Genomic DNA, 17,975 nt, shown 5'->3' on the forward strand with positions numbered 1-17,975 from the left:
TTATCTGTCTCGATTGCTTTGTCTGGTATACCCACTATAAATAAACTTTTTCCGTTCCATTATTTTCATCATCCCTATACTTTCATTCTTAATTCTTACTTCTAAAAGATTGTGAAAATGCTTCATCCAATTCTAATCCTTGTCCTTATCCTGACTGTCGTAACAATCATTCTCCTTTTCCAACTTCCACAGGATGAATCTGTTTATTTCTACTATGTTCTAGGGATTATTGTATTTATAATCCTCCCGTGTCTTTATATTGCTATACGCACTGATATCCACAGTTTGTAATTTCGGTGTTGTTGTTGGGCTTTATATTCTTCCTTATATTTCAATGTCCCTATTCCTGTCTCCTATAATCACTGTCATCCACAGTTAATACTCCCCCATTTACTGCGATTTATACTCCAATTTCTGTTTCGGAGCTTTATCCCTTCGTTTCTTCTTCTTGCGATTGGGCATCTTTTGTAATGGTCCAGAATCCACATATATAAATTCCGAAATGAACACAGTTAATGTTTTAGGAAAGAAATGGTAATAGTACAATCTGACTTGTCTTGTTACCAGAATTCAAGGAAAAATAGGACTATCAAGAAAAATATTTTCTTGATATGTTTATAGATTAGACAGAACGTAAGAGTCGTGTAACATGGCACATGATGTTGTTATGATCTGTGAATTATCACGTTCCATTAGAAACTCAGCATGACTTACTGTAATATAATCACGTTGATCAAGTGTCATTATATTATACTAACTCATGCATCAGTTCCCAACACTACTTCAAAAACATTCATATTTTAAGCTCGAAAGTTTACAGAATATAGAAACTAACAGTTTCTATATGATACAACACTGATAGCATGAATAGATTATTGATTTCAGATAAGAATAGTTATGAAAATATCTTCAGAAATATGGAGGATATTTATAATGAAAGATACGATGATATCTTGGAATTTCTATTATCGAGGGATGATGAAGAAGATTTATCCGTAAGGGTTTAGATTCGGAAGCAAGGTATTCGCTAAAGATTTCATCAGAAACAGAATCATTTGGATTCTTTGAAGTCAAACTTATTCTTTGTGATTTGTCCACGGCTTTCTTCATAGTTTCGCATAATCTGCTTTTCGGTACTAAATTTTCTATTCAATGTTTCCAATATGATGATAGACGGGAAGCATGAAGAGGTATATAATTTCGAACGAGAATATTTTTGAAAATATCCTCAGAAATATCGAAGATATTGATGATGATATTTTGGAATTTCTAAGTTCGATGGTTGATGGAGAAAGATTTTTCGCAAGATTTTAACATGACTTCGGAGCAAGATATTCTCTAAAGGTTTCATCGAATTCAGAATTACCTGGATTCTTTGAATATAGGGGTTGGTCCTTGTATTTGTCCTTGGTCTCCTTCGTGGTTAGCTCAATCTGTTTTCCAGTTCCAACTTTTTTGAGCTTTTCCAACATACTATTCTTTATCATCGAACTTCCGATGATTAAGGTCGTTTACGGTTGTCTATGGTTTCTGCTGCTTCATTCAACTTTTTCAACATTCAGAGTATTGATTTGTGACTGAGTGCTTTTCAGAATTTCAGAATGAGAGATCATAATTCTAAGAGATAAATGTCATACATATAACTGTTGATGTATATATGCTGTGAGTTTTCAAAGTACTGATTGCTGATTCCCGGTAATTGTTATGGTAGTTCTCGTTACAAGATGCGGATGAGTATATGATAGAGTTTCAATGAATAAATATAATGATTTATCAGAGGGGTATAAGCCAAGAAGCAATGAGGTTGCTGGTACGCCTGCTGGTAATATGGTGAAATATAAAAGAAATCTTCGGTATCAAAAGGGTAATTGTATATATCAGGATTATAGTAAGGTTACTTCAAATGAAAAGTCGAAGTTGACTTGCTGGAGCTGTGACAAAATTGGCTACTTGAAAAGGGATCGCAAAGTTATTTTTGCTAATAATAACACTAAGTAATTAGCACCACTACTTGTTAAACGTTTACTCAGTTTCCGGGAGTTTTTCATGTGCATAAATATATGTATCAATCTTTCCTTCCGTAGATGAAGTGCGGTTAGTTCATCCTCTCGATTGAGGTGTTTTCAAGAATCATGAAAGGTTTGAATCGCAGATTGTAATTGTCAAGATACAAATGAGATTTAAGATGAAATCAAGTGGCAAACTTGAAGAATTGTTTAGTTTCATATGTTATAATCAATATTTTAATTCATTTTTAATTGTCCAATGATGGCAGTCCATAATCGATAGTCCACAATTAACAGTCCAATAATTCATATATATTTTAATATATATTATTCGAATTAATTAATATGTATCGTGACCCGTGTACATGTCTCAGACTCGATCACAACTCAAAGTATATATATTATTATAGAATCAACCTCAACCCTGTATAGAGAACTCGATCATTACTGCATATAGAGTGTCTATGGTTATTCCAAATAATATATATAGATGCGTCGATATGATATGTCAAAACCTTGTATACGTGTCCCGATATTTAAATGCGTAAAATAAATAACAGAAATTAAATGACGGTAAATAAAGTGCGTAAAATAAATAACAGAATGTAAATGACAATAAATAAAATTGCGAGAATTAAATTGCGATAAAAATAAATTGCAATAATTAAATGTACAATAAGGAATTAACAGTTAGCTAGGATTTTGTTAGCGTGGATTCTTAACAAAATTTCTCATAGTTAATTTATTTGTTTCTAACAAATTTTATTTTGTCCAATGTTTTCTTCATTATGCCACTTGTTGGATTCTGATAAGTCAAAATCCAAATATGAAATTGAATAAAAATGGTTATTCTGTGGTGAACGGATTCGTATATCTGTGAATGTAAGCAGGATAGTAAATGACTGTTGAATCAGATTCGAAGAATGTACGATGTAACTTATTAATGTGAAATCTAAATATTCCTCGGGTATTACCTACCCGTTAAAATATTTTCACCATTAACAGTTTGTACAAAAGAATTTTTAATTACAATCTTTATGAAAACATATATACATATATATTTTCTTCAGATGTAATCATGGATTTAATGAGTCAATATGATATTAAACTCATTTGATTTATCATTAGAACAAAAATATATAATCTCTAAAACATTAGAAATTATATAATCGTCACGTAGAATGAAGATAATTGATGTAGAACGATTCGTAGAATGATAATTATACTCGAGGTACAAAATGAGATGTTGAGGCGTGTGATGTTGAAACTTGGGTTGTTGGTGGGACTGGTGTTGCCGGTGCTGTTGCTGGAGCTGGTAGGTTTTGCACCACGTTTTCCAAATTGATTACTCGAGCGCGAAGTTCGTTGACTTCTTCGATTACTCCGGGATGATTGTCGGTAAGAACGATCGAATGAATAAGGTTTAGAATTTTAGATAGAATATAATCGTGGTGAGATATTCGAAAAATGAGTGTGAAAATGGTGTTTCGAATGGACTCGTCGGTAAGTGCTTCAGGTTCATCGCCAAGAGGTGAAGTTGGTTGGTGGAAAGGATCACCTTCTTTTTGTCTTCAATGATTAAGTAGACTACGAACCCATCAGATGAATTGGTTGATTCATTCTGGTGACACTGCTTTCGGAGCTTAGGTGAAACTCCATATCGGAATAGCTGTCGGAATCCGAGGAATTCGAACTGGTTGATGGATTCATCTCGTACGATCAGGTAAAGGATTTTTCGATAAGAAATAGATTATAGGATGTAGATTAGTACCCTGCAATACATAATTTATATATGCATATATAATACTAAAATCCCATAAGTTACGGAGAAATCTACGGAAGCTGACTGGCAAAGGTAACAATAACAGATACGCTAAGATATGAATTATCAGATACGCTAAGATATGAATTTTGACTATACACTATTCATGCAATCATTGAAGTAAGATGTGTCTATACTAAGAATGATAAGCAGGTAATTTCCTAAGGATGATAAATAGATGATTTCTGACAAAAATGATAAGCAAAACTTTTGACATGCAGAAACGGTCGAAGTCCAGACTCACTAATGCATCCTAACGACTTATCAGTTAGACACACAAATGCAGACCCGGTTCACTAAGACCACCGCTCTGATACCAATTGAAAGGACCCGTCCTAATCCATCCGGACGAAGTCCATATCAATTATAAACGATTCACAACACTTGATTACATCGCGAGGTACTTGACCTCCATATGATACGTTTTACAAACATTATTCGTTTTTGAAAAGACAATCTTTCATTACATCGAAAGTTGAAAGCGTGCATACCAATTCATAATATATCTACTATAATTGACTTAATAATAATCTTGATGAACTCAACGACTCGAATGCAACGTCTTTTGAAATATGTCATAAATGACTCCAAGTAATATCTCTAAGATGAGCAAAAGCACAGCAGATGTGATGACCCGAAAATTTTTGACTTATTTAAACCAATTCTCTATACGATTTATTATTTTAACACGCTAAACAAAGTCTGTTAGATTGAGTCTCAAAATTTTAGAACTGTTTCATATATACAATTACCTTTGATTACTCTCGACGATTCATGAACAATTATATGTATGTATATATATATATATGTACAAGTAAAAATGACTTTCCTACAGTAAATCCCTATTTGCTACAGTAAAAATTACTTTGCTACAGTAAAACACAATTTGCTACAGTAAACACTATTTGCTACAGTGAAACCGTATTTTGCTACAGTGCTACAGTGAAAACACTATTTGCTACAGTAAAACACTATTTACCAATAAAGGAGACAGACAGTATGGAGAAATTAGCACGCCTATATTTGAAGGAAGTAGTTTCCAGGCATGGTGTACCCATCTCTATCATATCTGATCGCGACACCCGATTCACATCACGTTTCTGGCAGTCATTACAAAAAGCATTGGGAACTCGATTAGATATGAGCACCGCTTATCACCCACAGACAGATGGTCAAAGTGAAAGAACAATACAAACATTGGAAGACATGTTACGGGCATGCGTGATTGACTTTGGAACCAGTTGGGATCGACACTTAGCGTTAGCAGAATTTTCATACAATAACAGCTATCATACGAGCATCAACGCAGCGCCATTTGAAGCACTTTACGGTAGAAAGTGCAGATCTCCTATATGTTGGAGTGAAGTAGGAGAAAGACAACTTACTGGACCATAAATTATTCACGAAACTACCGAAAAGATCATTCAAATACAACAGCGATTGAAAACAGCCATGAGTCGCCAAAAGAGTTATGCTGATGTAACAAGAAAACCGCTAGAATTTCAAGTGGGCGACAAAGTCATGTTGAAAGTGTCACCCTGGAAAGGCGTTGTACGATTCGGTAAACGAGGAAAGCTAAGTCCTAGGTACGTAGGACCCTTTGAAATCACCGAAAGAATTGGAACAGTTGCTTATCGATTAAAGCTACCGCAAGAACTTAGTAGTGTTCACAACACATTTCACGTGTCAAATTTGAAGAAATGTTTAGCTGAAGAGGATGTCGTAATTCCTCTTGACGAAATACGAATTAATGATAAACTCCATTTTATCGAAGAACCTATTGAAATCATGGACCGTGAGGTCAAACAATTAAAACAAAGCAAAATACCGATAGTTAGGGTTCGTTGGAACGCAAGACGAGGACCCGAGTTTACTTGGGAACGTGAAGATCAGATGAAGCAAAAGTATCCACATTTGTTCACTGATATCGCTCATGAAACAGGTACTACTCAAAATTTCGGGACGAAATTTTCTTTAACGGGGAGGTACTGTGATGACCCGAAAATTTTTGACTTATTTAAACCAATTCTCTATACGATTTATTATTTTAACACGCTAAACAAAGTCTGTTAGATTGAGTCTCAAAATTTTAGAACTGTTTCATATATACAATTACCTTTGATTACTCTCGACGATTCATGAACAATTATATGTATGTATATATATATATATGTACAAGTAAAAACGACTTTCCTACAGTAAAACCCTATTTGCTACAGTAAAAATTACTTTGCTACAGTAAAACACAATTTGCTACAGTAAAACACTATTTGCTACAGTGAAACCGTATTTTGCTACAATGCTACAGTGAAACCGAGTTTGCTACAGTGATTTGCTACAGTAAAACACTATTTGCTACAGTAAAACACTATTTACCAAAACAGTAGTTCTAGTTATACTAAGTTATGTATTTGCTACAGTAAAACACTATATATATATAATTAATTAATTATGTATTTGTTTATCAAAACAGTAGTTCTAGTTATACTAAGTTAATATTAGTAAAAAAAAATGATAATAACGTTAATAATATACTTATGTTTATAATAACTTTATTATTGATAATAACGAGGATATTAATAATAATACTTGTAAAAATATTAATTTTTACTGTTTATATTAGTTATGATATTAATGATTTATTAATACTAATAATAATAACTTTATCAAAAATAAAAATATTAATAATAATAAGGATATGATTAATAATGATATAGTTGTTTAATAATAATAATAATACTATTAGTTACAAAAGTGATATTATTACCAATATTGATGAGATTAATGATAACTTGTATTATTTTCAAAATGATAATAATAATCCTAATCATAATAATAATAATAATACTCTCTAATAATGATGATAAAATAATGTCTGTCTAAAATTGGGTCGATGATAATAATACTAATAGTTCTGTTAATGATACTTAATATGAACATACCTATTTTACTACATATGATAATATTGATAATAGTAAGTTTAATAATAACAATACTAATAATCATATTAATAATAATAATAATAATACAATGATAATAATACTGGTAATAATAATATTAATAATGATGTTATTAATAAATTCTTAATATATCACCTATAATAATATTGATAAGAACATTCATGATATTAATTTTAGTAATAACAACGATTAACATAATAATAACATAATCAATAATAATAATAATAATAATAATAATAATAATAATAATAATAATAATAATAATAATAATAATAATAATAATAATAATAATAATAATAATAATAATAATAATAATAATAATAATAATAGGAACTACCTCAAAATGCTTGGATAAAAAGAATAGCTGCCACCAGTAGGATTTGAACTCAAGACCTCTAGGATAACCAACAAACCTTTAAACCATTCAGCTAGCCTAACTTTTCTGATTTACACTGTGATTTACTTAATTTAAATCGTTTACTGTTTCTTCTTCTTCATTCCCTTAAATAATTCGATCAGTAACCCAAAACAATAAACTCCATTGACATAATCGTTTGCTTTAATACTTCAATTAAAATGGGAACAACTTATATATTTTGATTTTAATTTAACAGAAAAGAAAAAATAAAAATAAGAAAAAAATGAAACTGGTACAGCTTTTGTTAAAAGCTCGATGAACTCACACCTTGGTTTTAAATTTAACGCGGTTTTAGCTCAAAATTCCTTCTTGAGATATATTCTAAATCTCTTCAAGAAACTGTATGAATCAACAATTGAACTCAAAACACCAAAACAAGTTCGAATTTCTCAAAGAACAAACTGTTTGACTTTTTAAGTTTAATCTTTGACTCCAAAATTAATACTCAATACGAAAAATTGAATCTTGAAAACTTGCAGATAGTTTGGGTAACAAATTCCGAACAGAATTGCATTAATACATTTTCAAATTTGTTTCGAATTTGGGCTTTTGCAAAAATGATTCAATAACAGAGGACCGACGGGTTTAATGGGTTTTTCTTTGATAATTTTTAATCTGAAAATGGCTGTAAGGTTTTTTTTTATTGATAAAGATCATAAAAGAACAGAGTGTGTTAATCACACTCATCTAATAATTCGTTTAGTATATAACCCAATGGTCGTCAGTTTTATTATCAGATACAAAAAAAATAAAAATAAAAATAAAATAAAACTTGAGTGTGATTGTTAACAGAAATTGTTTGTATGCACTTGGAAGGAATCGATTTGTTAAATTCAATAGACATGAAGGACAATTAACAGATGGTCTGATGTTGATGGAAACAGATTCGGTACCTTTATTATTTTTATACTTAGTTAAAACTAATAATTAATAATTGTATTAATAATAGAAATATTAATATTTATAAATAATAATAATACTAAAATATTATTAATAATAATAAGATAATAATATTGTTAATAATTATTGTCCAATAATATTACTTAAGATTATGATTATGATATTAATAGTTATCATAATGAAAAAAAAATGATATTATTAATGATAATATTAAGTACTTGTATTATTCTTATAATAATAATAATAATACTGATATTATATAATTATAATAATGATTCTAATAATAACAAGTTATATATCTTATATATATATATATATATATATATATATATATATATATATATATATATATATATATCTATATATTTATATATTATACATTAAAATAATATTAGTAATACAAATAACAATATTAATAACAATAATAATAATGAGAGTAGTAATAATGATATTGATATATTATTATATCTATAAATATAATAACTTTTTCTTATGTCATTTTTAATACACACACACACACACACACACACATATATATATATATATATATATAATATATCCTGAATGTTTAATATTTATACATTATATATAATTTACATACAATATTAGTTATGTATAGACATTATATTTATATATAAATATTTATTTCAATAATAACTTAATTATTTTATATTTTAATTCAAATGATTAAAGTATACTTTATTAATATTATATACATACTTATATTTATATTTGTATATATATATATATATATATATATATATATATATATATTCACACTCAATGGTTCGTTAATCGTCGGAAATAGTCAAAGGTCAAATGTTATCATGAAATAGTTTCAAAATTTTGTAATTCAATATAATAGACTTTGCTTATTGTATCGAAATCATATAAAGATTAAGTTTAAATTTGGTCGGAAATTCCCGGGTCGCTACATTGATCGTCTCACCAAGTCAGCACACTTCCTGTCAATGAGAGAAGATGACAAAATAGAGAAGTTGGCGTGATTGTATTTGAAGGAGGTTGTCTCCAGATGTGACGATCGCTCCAAATCCATATGGACGAACACGTCATTCATTGATTTCATTGCGAGGTATTTGACCTCTATATGATACGTTTTGTAAACATTGCATTCTTTTGAAAAGGCACACCATAAATGAATATTTAAATCATAGGTTTTCGACATCTGATGATTTCTACATATAGACAATCATCATAAATAATAGTTTACAACAGTACTTCCGTTGACAATGCAGTCAAAATAAGATACATGGTGATGATTTGGTGAATGCAACGTTTCCTTAAAAAATATGTCATGTAAGACTCCATGCACATAGCTTGTCTAAAATCTAAGCAAATAGCGGAAGACTTCTAGGAAACCTGAGAATAAACATGCTAACAAGTGTCAACACAAAGGTTGGTGAGTTCACAGTTTTAATGTTTCGTATAATCTGTATATAAAGGTGGATCACAAGATTTCAGTTGTTTCATCCAGAAACATTTATCAAAATATTCTACAAGATTGAGAAACCTGGTAACTAAACTTTAATGTATATCTAATAAGTACCCCTGTTTTAACATACATGCAACCAACATGTATAATACACGCAAACCAACTTGTACTAAACTCAAATAGCATACGTATGTTTTATAATTCAGGCTAGGGTTTCTATACCTGGAACAGACGGGGATGTCAAGCCCTATGGATCCATATATAACTACTCGCGCCTACCAGTTCTTATAACCGGCAATTACTAGTTACCAAAGCTAAGGGATTTTTGGTTCAAACTCAGTGTAGAATTAAGTATGTACTTGTGTCCATTGTTTAAAATAAAGTGCATGTATTCTCAGCCCAAAAATATAGATTGCAAAAGCAATTAAAAAGGGAGCATATGAAACTCACCTTAGCAGCATATAAAGTCGTTCACCAAAATGTGATCGAAACACGGATTACCAAATAACCGTAGATTTCAACGTATCAATATTGAGATTCAATATTGTAGGAAAGTACGTAGACGCAACTGAAAGGACCCGTTCATATACATTATAAACGATTCACAATAGTTGATTACATTGCGAGGTATTTGACCTCTATATGATACATTTTACAAACATTGCATTCGTTTTTAAAAGACAATCTTTCTTTACATCAAAAATGGACAGGCATGCATACCATTTCATAATATCCACTATCCAACTATAAATTAATTTAATAATAATCTTTGATGAACTCAATGACTCGAATGCAACGTTCTTCCAAATATGCTATGAAAGACTCCAAGTAATATCTTTAAAATGAACAAATGCACAGCGGAAGATTTCTTTAACACCTGAGAATAAACATGCTTTAAAGTGTCAACCAAAAGGTTGGTGAGTTCATTAGTTTATCATAATCATTTATTTCCATCATTTTAATAGATCACAAGAATTTCATTTCCAGTTCTCATAAATATACGTCCCATGCATAGAGACAAAAAATAATCATTCATATGGTGAACACCTGGTAACCGACATTAACTAGATACATATAAGAATATCCCCTATCATTCCGGGATCCTCCTTCGGACATGATATAATTTCGAAGTACTAAAGCATCCGGTACTTTGGATGGGGTTTGTTAGGCCCAATAGATCTATCTTTAGAGTTCGCGTCAATTAGGGTGTCTGTTCCCTAATTCTTAGATTACCAGACTTAATAAAAAGGGGCATATTCGATTTCGATCATTCAACCATATAATGTAGTTTCAATTACTTGTGTCTATTTCGTAAAACAGTTATAAAAACAGCGCATGTATTCTCAGTCCCAAAAATATATATTGCAAAAGCATTTAAAAAGGGATTAATGAAACTCACCATACTGTATTTCGTAGTAAAAATACATATAACATCATTGAACAAGTGCAAGGTTGGCCTCGGATTCACGAACCTAAATTAATTATATATATTTATGTGTTGATCAATATTTGTCTAACAAATTAGGTCAAGTCATAGTGTACCACAATCCTAATGCTCGAGACTAATATGCAAAAGTCAACAAAAGTAAATTTGACTCAAAATAATTTCCAAAAATTTATACATGATTAATATATAGTTTAAATATCGTCATTTTATATTTATAAATATTTTTAAAAGATTTATTAGAGTAAATAATATAATTTATTTATTAATAAATAAAATTTTATATTATATTTATATAATGAAATATACTTTTATATATATTAAGTAATAAAATTTATAGGGTTCATTTAATATTATAAAGATAATATGATACGTATTATTAAAGTAAGTTATTATACGTAGTAAAATATGTTTGTATCAAATATTTATTTGATAAAATAATATCTATAATGATAGTAAGTAAAAGTTGTATTATTTTGTAATAATAATTATTATTATAAAAATATCAATATTTATAATTACTAAGATGACATTATGATAAAACGATAATTTTAATGATGATAACTTTAATATTTACGATAATTTTTAATATTATCTTTAAAATAATAATTCTATTTAAAATAATAATAATAATAATGATATTTTATAGTAACAATGACATTTCTATTAAAATGATAATTTTTGTTAAAATGATAGTTTTAATACTAACGATAATTTTAATAATAATAGTAATGATAAAATTAATAAGAACGATAATTTTATCTAAATCAATATCTTATAATATTTTAATTTCATCATGATACTCTTACCCATTATTTCCTAATCGTTTCGTTTAATAGCTTTTAATCGTCTTTTATATCGTGTTCGTAATACACTAATATTAATAATGATAGTTACTATAACATTATTAACGATAATACTAATAATTATCTTAATGATAATATATTAATAATAATAATAACAATAACAATAACCATTTTTAAATAATGATATATATATTAATAATGAAAATAATAATAATAATACCAATAATAATAATAATAATAATAATAATAATAATAATAATAATAATAATAATTGGATAATAATAATAATACTAATTATAACTTTAACGATAATAACGATAGTAATAATAATAAAAATAACAATTTTTAATGATAAATCCTTTTATTGATAAAGATAATAATAATAATAATAAGATAAAACTAGAACGACGATAATAACGACGATAATAATAATCATTTTTAATAATAATACAAAAATTCGATGGACTATAACTTCAAATTCGTTCATCGAAATCATTCGATATCTAAATGAAAAGTTCTTAATTTTTCGCTAGCTTTCCAACGACATGCATATCTTATACCTTATCTCAGTCGCATATATAACTAATTCAGGATTCAACATAACCTAACTAAAGGCAATATCAAAAGTACAAACATGCATAATCCTATATACTCGAGCACTAGTCAGGGATACACTATTAGTATGTAAAAGTTAAATTATGAGTACTCACGTATCAATATTGAGATTCAATATTACAGGAAAGGTACGTAGACGCAACGGAGATGATAAACACTATATTGACCTCACGAGCATACCCATGAACCATACCAATCACCTCCATAGCTATAACCCATAATTTTCTTATTCCAATCCCACTCGAAAAACAATTTCGAAATCACTCGGACAGCACTCTGACGTAATATTTTATGTATACTAATAATATCTTGAAATAATACGGAGTAAATATATATATATATATGTAAATCGATTGAGAGAGTTTAGAGAAAAATATTTTCAAGTTTCTATGAAATAATGAAACCTATTGAATTCTATTTATAATAGATTTTTGAATTATTAAAGTATGAATTATTAAAGTGAATTATTAAAGTATGAATTATTAAAGTGAATTATTAAAGTATGAATTATTAAAGTGAATTATTAAAGTATGAATTATTAAAGTGAATTATAAAAGTATGAATTATTAAAGTGAATTATTAAAGTTAAAGTAAAGTAAAAATAAAGTAAAGGTAAAGTTTAAGTATAGTAAAAGTATAAAATTATGTACGTATAATACGCGTATAAATATATATAATATTAATTTAAATCGTTATATATATTTAATAAAATAAAATATAAATATCGTTATCTTTATCATACTGGTTAAGTAATGAGTTGTCAAAAGTGGTTCTAGATATTTATAAAAGTTATATACGTTTTAATAATAAAGTTCTTTTTAAACTGAAAACGTTTTTGTACGTTTGAAACTAAATCAAATAAATATAATAATTTTGTTTTCTAAAACCAAATATATTTTTAAGAATTATTTTGCTTAAAGGTTAAAATAATGGAAATCGTTATATCATAAAATGTTTTAAAAAAGTAGAATCATATATATTCATAATAGGTTTCAAGTTTTTAAATTACAGTTTGTTGGTGAAGCATGGGATAAAGTTCAAAGGTTAAATAAACGTATGAAATCATCTTAATGAAAAATGTCGAGTTACTTAACTTGTCGATATCCAACATCTAAGTTATTTACACTTCACGTTCTTACTTATAAATCACTTTACCATTTTCCGAATGTTGTCAAAAAGAATAGATTTCTTAAATCACAGTGGACCTCATAACATAGACCCGTAATCATATCATAATGTATCTGATAAATCAACAATTTGATATTATCTTCTAATTCCATCGATAAACATATTGAAACAAATACGATCATGTAAAGTATTATACGTTTAATACTTTATTAATATTCTCAAGTTATAATATATATATATATACATATATATATATATATATTTATTTATATATAACGGTTCGTGAATCGTCTGAATTTGGTCGAGGTTATAATGAATGTATGAACACAATTTAAAATTCTTGAGATTTAACTTAACAAACTTTGCTTATCGTGTCGGAATAATATAAAGATAAAGTTTAAATTTGATTGGAAATTTCCGGGTTGTCACAGTACCTACCCGTTAAAGAAATTTCGTCCCGAAATTTGAGTGGAAAGGTCGTGAATGATAATAAGTATGTTTTCATGATGCATACAGGCTGAAAATTATAGTTTTATCATCAGCGAATAATTTGGATAAACAATCCATTTATATGAAGAGTACGAATGAAGCTAACATAGAAGAGTGAAATGAGTAAGTGTAGATTCATCTTATCATTTGACGTAGATATGATTGATTTCCAGATTTCAAGGGATTTGAAAAAAATCTTTGTAATAAGATTTGATTCTCCGGTAACAAAAGGAATTAGGATCCGCTTTAAATGCGATCGTCCATTTTAATTGTTCTGTCAGAGATTTTATTATAAATTCACCTCCTTCCTTTTTCTTACAACTCACACCTTCTGTTGATGCATTTTATGCAAGTCCCTAGACATCTACCCACGTCCATTGCAGGTACAACAGTTTACAGGCCACCATGATCGTTCGTTATTATCCTATCCGTGTTTGTATGTGGTTACAGCAACTGCAAGAACGAGATGTGGATGTTTGACTATGTTAGACTTAGTCAGACGTCCGAGTGAAGCCTCACTCATACGGCTGACAGGCTCATACGCACGATTGATGCTGAGCTAAGTCACAATTACAACCTAAATTAGAAGACACGAGTGAGTGATCACCCGTACGGCTCATGAAGCCAACTCGTATGTGTGATGGATGAATCATACGGGTGAGTCAACAGCAGGGGTATATAAAGTCTTATGTTCTTCATTTTTTAGGTTAAGCCTCTCATTTGTTACACACACTCAGATCTGGTGAGCTCCTCCGATTCTCTCTCAACCCAAATCACCCAGGTGGTGAATAATAGCTCTAGGTGTTGATCTAATCACACTTGATTTAGTTGTGGTATGACTAAATTAATCACAAAAAGCTTAACCTATTCACTAGAGGGTTTGATTCACTTATTCCGTCATTGTGTGAGTTAAATCTGTTGATTTCTAAGTTCTTAGTCATGTTTTATCACCTTCTATTCTTTCCCCCCCAACTCATATTTTAAAGTATTCATCAATATGCTCCATCCAATTCTGATTCTCGATATACTTCTAACTTTCATATCGGCCATTCTTCTTTTTCATCTACCGCCGGAAGAATCTATTTACTTCTACTATACTCTTGGGTTTATAGTGTTTCTAGTTCTCTCGAGTCTTTATATTGCTATATGCATAGATATATATGGTTTATAATTTCTGGTTTATCATTGGGCTTTATATGTTTCCTTATATTTCAAAGTCTCTGCTTCTGTCTTCTATAATCATTATCATCCACAGTTAATGCTCTCTTTTATTTGCTGCAATTTATACCCCAATTTCTATTTTGGAGTTTTGTCCTTTCGTTTCTTCTTCTTGCGATTAAGCACCGCTTGTAATGGTCCAGAATTCACAAATATGATTTTCGAAATGAGCATTGTTAATGTTCTAGGAAGGAAATTGTGATGGCACGATCTTGACTTGTTAAATTACTAGAATACCTTGGAAAAGGCCGAATCATCAAGAAATATTTTCTTGATATTTTAGAGGTTAAATAGAATACAAGAGTCGTATAACATGGCACATGATGATGTTATGATCTGTGAATCATCACGTTCCATTTAGAAACTCAGCATGAATTACTGTAATATAATCACGTTGATCAAGTGTCATTATATTATACTAACTCATGCTTCAGTTTCCAACACTACTTCAAAAACATTCATATTTTAAACTCAAAGGTTTACAGAGTATAGGAACTAAACAGTTTCCTTTTTGATGTAATACAGATAGCGCAAAGAGATAAATGATTCCAGATAAGAATAGTTATGGAAATATCTTCAGAAATATGGAGGATATTTATAATGAAAGATACGATGATATCTTAGAATTTCTAATATCAGAGGATGATGAAGAATATTGTCTGTATGGGTTTAGTGTTAGGAGCAAGGTATTCGTTAATGACTTCAGAAGACACTGAATCATTTAGATTCTTTGAAGGCAGGTTCAGTCTTTGTGATTTGTCCACAGCCTCCTTCATACTTTGCTCAATCCGTTTTTCAGTTCCAAAACTTCTCTATTTCTGAGCTTTGTTAATACACTAATCTTTATCATCAAACTTTTTACTGCTAAGGTCGTTTACAGTTTTTGTTGCTTCATCAGCATTTCGAGAACTAGTTCGCGGTTCAGAGTGTTTTTCAGAAACTTCACATTCGAAGTATGTAAGCCTTGGAAATAGATGTTATGTATAACTGTTGGCGTCAACATGCTGTGAGATTTCAAAATACTGATTGCTAACTCCCAATGATTCGTATGACAATTCTCGTTACAAGAGACAGATGAGTAAATGATGAGGTTTTGATAAATATAAAGATTCTTCGGAATGCCCAAGATCAGTGAAGTTGTTGGTAAGTTTATTGCTAATGTGGAGGAATATGAAAGGTTCCCCGGTAACAAAAGGGTAATCACATATATCAAAATTATGATAAGGCTACTTCGAATGAAAAAATCGAAGTTGTCTTGCTGGAGCTGTGATATAATTTGCTACTTTGCAAAGGAATTGCAAGGTTATTTTTGCTAATAAATGCCAAGAGATCTGACACAGATATGTGTTGAATTATGACTTTGGTTTCGAGAGCTTTTTAAGTACATAACTGTGGGTAATATGTGGTTGGATCATCATCTCGATTGCTCATTATTTGAAGTGTCTTCAGAGATTTTCGAAGGGTTTGAACATAGATTGTAATCGTTTGTATACATTTGATGTTCTAACACACTTTTGAAGTCAAAGTATAGCTTTGAAAGATGTAGGAATCTAAAAGTAATGGTACCGGTTATATCTCGAATTGAATTCTAAGATTTTAAAATCAGAATACTTAATTGGGTTTGAATGAGTATGGTTGTTTTGATTTCTATGAAAGAATGTATATTATTGTGAAAGTAGGAAGTATAATTGATAATTTGCTTAATCTGATTCAAAGAATGTAACATATTAATTGTGAATTTATATATATCTCTCGAGTATTACCTACCCGTTAAAAAATTTTCACAATTAATATTTTGTACATAAGAATTTTATTACAGTCTTTATGAAAATATATATGTATATATTCTCCTCAGATGTAACATAGATTTTAATGAGTTAATACTAAATTAAACTCATTCGATTTACGGTTGGAACTAGAATTGAATAATTCCTTGAAGGTTTAGAGGTTACATAAGTATTTCTTCAATAATATTGAAATTATGAATCAATACTTCGTTATTTGTTGAGATGTGATGTTGGTTTTCGTTAAATTCTTGTGAACTTCGCAAAGTACGAATGATGTTATCTGAAAAGTTTCGGTTACATCAATGATGAAGTGTAAAATCAAATATATACTTGATTTATTAGGAATTGGAATTTGTTGAATTGAGACAGAGATTGTAGTTAACGATGGTTAAGTCGCGGGTGAGGGACGTACATTATTGCATATTTGTAATATGAATTAACTGAGTAGTTAAGATTCACACACAATAGCTTAGCACGGAAAGATTTATTTTTTATTTCAAAAAATATATATATATATATATATATATATATATAAAATATATATATAATTTCTTCAGAGGGAATGACTTAATTCTTCATAACTTGTTGATACAATATACACATTATTGATTCGTAATTGTAACGACCCGGAGATTTCCGACCAAATTTAAACCCTAATCTCTATATGTTTCCGACACGATAAGCAAAAACCCTAATGTTGAGTCTAGAAAGTTTGAAATCTATATTCGGATAATCAGTTACCCTTTGACCATACCTGGCGATTCACGAACAATTATGTGTAAATAGATATGTGTGTGTATATATATGTATGTGTGGGTGTGTGTAAATTGATACGATTGGTTTGTTATATTATTATTATTACTAGTATTATTATTTTCAAAGTTAATACCATTTTTTTTTATTAATTATTAATCTTATAAATATTATAA

Source organism: Rutidosis leptorrhynchoides, chromosome 11, assembly GCF_046630445.1.
Source record: "Rutidosis leptorrhynchoides isolate AG116_Rl617_1_P2 chromosome 11, CSIRO_AGI_Rlap_v1, whole genome shotgun sequence".
In the NCBI taxonomy this organism is placed as follows: Eukaryota; Viridiplantae; Streptophyta; class Magnoliopsida; order Asterales; family Asteraceae; genus Rutidosis; species Rutidosis leptorrhynchoides.